Raw genomic sequence first — 5,490 nt, 5'->3', positions numbered from 1 at the left:
TCAAATTCTGATTTAATTATATGAACAGTTCTTTATGATGTGTTTTTTTAAGAAATTTGGCTGAAGATTGGAACTCTGTTCAGCAAGGATGAAGTCATATTGATCACTGTTGAAAAGGATGAACTCTGTTCAAGACCTTTGTTTTACTGTTGAATTTTAATGTCCCGAAGTCCAAGATAATTAAGGATTCTTATCTAAAGCTTCTTAATAACATATGTTGAAAGTGAGGGTGACATCTAAGAAGAAAATCAAAGCAGCTAAGATTGGAGTTAGATCACACATGTAAATATATATGCTTTAAAATCTAAATGGACTTTTCAAGTTCATACAAGTACAAATAGTCAACTGGACAATGCTTCTCCTATATATATATATATATATTCATTTTTAAGACTCGACAAACTTTAGTATACTATCTACATCACCGCTCGATTGGAGAAAGTGGCTGCGGAAAATTTATCTTTTTAGCAGCTCTTAAGGAAATAAATACACTTTTATTGGATAAGAATGAATTGATCCATCACATCCAGGAGGTTTAACCTTGCATTTTCTTGCAAGTAGCGAGAGCTTTCGAGGAGGAATGGCACAAAGTAAGTTTCATTACAGAGCTTTTAGATAACGGATCATATGTTTATTTTGTTTTCGTTCATGATCAGATCAATGTTCGGTAGTTCGGTGTTTATGTTCGCCTAACCCGACTTAACTGTATTTATGGTGTTACTCTCATGCTCATGGTCCTCTCCTCTGCTCTTTGCAATATGGCATAAAGATGCACACGTGGGAGATGAAACCCAGTTTAAAAGAGGTGTCCTTACGTTAAAATACCCAATTGACCATGGGATTGTTAGCCTTATTAGTGAGAAGATATGGCATACATATTATTGGCGAGATGCTTTGGGATGGAAGATTCGCCAAGATGTGCATACCTGATATGGTCAGGATGGAAAGATGCTTTGGGATGGAACTTATTCTTCTTAATCTTGGTGAATCAGGTATGTGTCGAAGCCTTATATTGATATTCATCTCATGTTGGTAAGCCATACATATTAAAAGGAAATAATTAGTATATATTTGTGTCAGATGCAAATAAAAGATCCACTAAAGAGAAAAGTTAATTAGGCCAATACAACGTTCTATATTTTATCCAATTATGTATAGGAGCTATATTTTAATACTCTTATATGTTTTTGTGCATAAGATAACCACTGACACTAAGTTACTGAAGCTTAGGGGAAAGGATGGGAAAGCACCAATCCATATGTGCAGATAAAGAATACAACTAAGGCGAGCCTAGCTCTCCTATGAAGAAGGCCCTACTGAATTCAAGTAGTAGCACAATATTTGGTGATAGACATCATTCAGTGGGTAAGATCGTTTGTGTACTTTCACTATTGGCTATATTTGTGCTGTAATTGAGTCATGAGTTCTAACTAATATATAGCAGTTATCCAATATATGTGTTGTGTGGGTACTTCAAAATGGAAGTCGTACCCGTGTTGGACACTCCATATTTTAACTGAAAATGCCATGTCTCTGGAGTGTCTTTGATGTGTCTCAGCCATACCCGTGCAACACAGTCCAATATCAAATATTCACTTCACCGATTATTTTTAAAAGGCTGCTCATCGGCTTATTGTGCAAGCTGGAGATATTAGATGCAAGTGCAAAACGTAGATGAAATTGGGAGTAGGATGTAACCCGTGGCAGACTACTGGCAGCTACTTTTGGTCAAACTTTATCTTTTTAAAAATGCAATAGGTAAGTGTCTTTAACTTTGATAATTAATTTTTTGAACCACTTACGCTGTACGAAAGTTCATTATTAAAGAGTTGTGTGTTTTGTGATTCAAATAGCTGTACAAATGGGTGATAATAAAGTCTTTAGAGAGTCATCCTGTAAAAGGAGTTTGACGCCGATATTTCTCGCTATAGTTAGTGTATTTTATTTGTAAGGTTAGATAAGAGTTTGACCACCATAGGTTGTATTTTTTTTTTATGGTAATAGGTTGTATTCCATCTATAAGTTCCATTGCTAAGTTCTAATAGAATTTGTGTAACATGTCATAATGATTATAATACTTTTGCGTAAACAATTAGTGCTATCGAGTTTCAATCGACAAAGTATCCCAATTGACGCATGACAAAGACAAACTATTCTATATTTCAGCTCAATTCATATTCAAATTCAATTGCCCATATGGGTGTATCAAATTTGGCAAGCATGGCGTTTATGTTGTTTTTGTTCTTTGTCAAGTCTGAGAGTCTAAGCTTCAGTTTAGGTTGTTATTGATGTATTACATTTTGATTTGGCGAAGCAATGGAAATAACTCAAAGGATCCTAATTATGCTACTTGAGCTATATATGTGGCATTGCCGTTATGGTATCGCATGTTTTTCCTATCAGTCTGTTAAGTGGTACTTTCTCATGATTTCAATTTACTTTTATGACTTCATCCAACTGAAATTTGTGCTTCACTATTGTGCTGATTTTTCAAGTACTTGCATGGGAAACTTTACGAGATACTTCTACGCTTTTGACTTCAACTGGCGGATGGTTGCCATTTCCAAGAATGACCATCTATAATGCACGCAAAATGACGCTAATAAATTTCTAAGATAGTTTGAGAGTTGAACTTGGCCCTGATGTTGAAGTTACAGTAGTGACTCATGGCTTTATGTTAGTCCAAAATGGCCAAAGGAGGCACTTGTATCCATAGTGTATGTGTAGTTAGTTTTTTTTTTTTTTTTTTTTTTTTTTTTTTTCCAAGGTAGTGTTGTAATTAAGATATTATTGCTTATTCAGGTTGTTGGTATCAGCTCTTAAGGTTGGAAGCCTGAGTTATAGTACACCGGACTTGGTCATATTCTCTTGGTTATCTCAGTTATCGGCCCACAGTATTTCCTACAAGGAAGCAAAGGACTTGGTTGTTGAAAGATACCAAAGCATAGGGGATACTTGCTGGATATCCAAGGGACAGTCACATATCCCTTTTCTTTCCTATGCGAATTATGTTCTTCAAGTTGGATGAGCTTTTCCTTTGATTATCTAATTGACAATATGACAATATGAGGAAAGATATGAAATTAGTACCTGTGTTCTTTGGTACCTTTAATATTTTTAGTTTTCTAATGATATATTTGCACCTGCATTATTTCTTATAACTTTGCTGATGCATCAATTTTGTGCAGAGGTTAATGCAAGTGGGCAGTTCTGTGGTGTTGCATAAATGATCGGTCTAGATGATTTTAACCAGGACATGTGTGGTTCCCTGTTAAGTGGCACGTAAAAGATGCACCAACACCAATTTCCGTCATATCATATTAGAACAAGGGTTCGAGATCTCTGTAACCGGTTACAGAGATCATCTCTGTAACTGTGTTATCTCACCGTTCATTTCAAATCGAGATGTGTGTGTGTGCCTCGATACCTGTGTGTGTACTCCGAGATGTGTGTGTGTGCGTCGAGATACGAGACGTGTGTGTGTGTGGTACAGAGATCAATCTCTGTACCCGGTTATAGAGGAACCGGACTCTTAGAACAATGGTAATAAACCACTCATTAATCATGGAGCCCAGGTCATTAAAACTGACACGCATGTTAAGTGACATATTTGACAAAGATCAACATGTGTAACACCTGTTCTATCTGACAGTCTTAGACCGAACTCTTGAACAATAATATTTATTATTGATACATTAAGATAATTAATTAAAATGCACCAACTATATAGATTTGTGTACCATTTTTTTTCGTTTTGAATATATAGATATCCGGTATGATCGATCATTGTGAACTTGGTGTTTAAGTTGGTAATATGATGAAGAGCCTACTCTCCGTCATGAATGTTTGGAGCACAATAGTCTCACGTTCTCTTGAATTACTGATATGAGTTATGAATTGATTGCCATGCTCGGGTAATGTTTTGTTTTTACCATCCTCCATCCATTATGGGTTATGTAGCAATTATTTCAGTGCCAAACTCAAATATGAAATGAATATGTAATAATTAACTAATTATACGGCGTTGCCAAACTATCAAATTTAATAAGAATAATAAGTATTTGTCATGCGTGTTAATTTGTTTTTTGTTTTGGATGAGTGTATATTTATTATTATAGTACCCCAACTATATGTTCATATTCACGTACTCTCCAATAAGATTTATTAATTTTTCATTCATGTGCATAGCACATGCATTTTGCTAGTATCTATAATATATATCTAAAGATAAAGATAAATATTTGTTTCCTATTTTATTTCCTACTTTTTCTTAATTAGCCATGACAGGTGGACACTTTAGAAATGATTTCTCAATTTAAGAGGGTAGAGCTATAATATATAGGGTGAACTAGTGTTACCCCCCTACTAGATAAGCCAATTAGGATTCCCAGATGGGAATTTCAGTCAACCCACTTTGATTTTTTTTTTTTTTTTTTTTTTTTGTTTTTGTATTGGGGTAATATTGGTTAACCCTAATATATATATATATAAAAGATTTGGTGTTATAACAGTACCAAATATTTTTCAAATTCTAACGGCTAATTTATAAAAGAATAAAGAATCATACATCAAGATATTATACGCAACCCGTAATATTGGTTAACCCTAATATATATATATATATATATAAAGATTTGGTGTTATAACAGTACCAAATATTTTTCAAATTCTAACGGCTAATTCTATAAAAGAATAAAGAATCATACATCAAGATATTATACGCAACCCCACTTCATTATTATTAGTGAAAACACTACAACTTTAATATCAAACTAGCTTTTGAACCCGTCCTACAAACGGGTGTCATTATATTAAATTATTCTAAAAAATATTAGTAATTATGCAAAGCTATGAGATATGAAAATTATATTAATCACTCAATCAAATTTATTGTACCACTCTCTATAAAAAGAAATCACCAAATTTTGATAAAACCTATCGACTTATTTTTGTTGTCAGGTTTAATAATAGAAGTTTGATTGAAATTTTGTGAGAATGCCCAATGTGACGAAGATGATATTGGAGCTACTTGAATAGCAATACATTATTAATCATAATAAAAAATTATAATAAATATTCTTAAAATGCAAAACTATACTTGTTGAGACATTATATTCTCTTTACATATAATACAACTATGTTTCGGGGTTAGTTCAATGCATAAAAAAAAATTGTATATACTCGACACTTCGAACAAAGAAGAAAAAAAAAATCACATTTCAATTCATAACAAAAAAAAAGAGAACTTCCATCAGACATTTAGACATAACCCTCCCCCCCACTCACTTTAACGGTTGATGCCGGTTAACTAGATTTGACTCTCATTGACCGTTAGTCAAGGTATTCTATTTTGTTCCAATAAAAAAAAATCTAAAACTCCCATAATTAAATGCCAAATATGCCCTCAATGATTTCTATTTCATATGCAATTTGCTATTTAAAATCAAGTCTTTCTATTCTACTATTTAACAAGCATGAACCGATGAACGC

At 33.4% G+C, this 5,490-nt stretch overlaps 1 long non-coding RNA gene across 1 annotated transcript; it reads left to right on the top strand.

The window, feature by feature from the left end:
• The first annotated feature begins 588 nt into the window (after positions 1–588).
• On the top strand, positions 589–2,992 carry LOC147513725 (uncharacterized). Its single transcript, XR_015217407.1, has 3 exons — positions 589–992; positions 1,226–1,365; positions 2,803–2,992. It is a non-coding gene; the product is annotated as an uncharacterized LOC147513725 (long non-coding RNA).
• Positions 2,993–5,490: the final 2,498 nt, after the last annotated feature.

This window comes from Coptis chinensis, chromosome 3 (assembly GCF_015680905.1).
Source record: "Coptis chinensis isolate HL-2020 chromosome 3, ASM1568090v1, whole genome shotgun sequence".
Taxonomy (NCBI): domain Eukaryota; kingdom Viridiplantae; phylum Streptophyta; class Magnoliopsida; order Ranunculales; family Ranunculaceae; genus Coptis; species Coptis chinensis.
The sequence above is the reverse complement of the archived record's forward strand: the minus strand, read 5'-3'. Positions and strand labels throughout refer to the sequence as shown.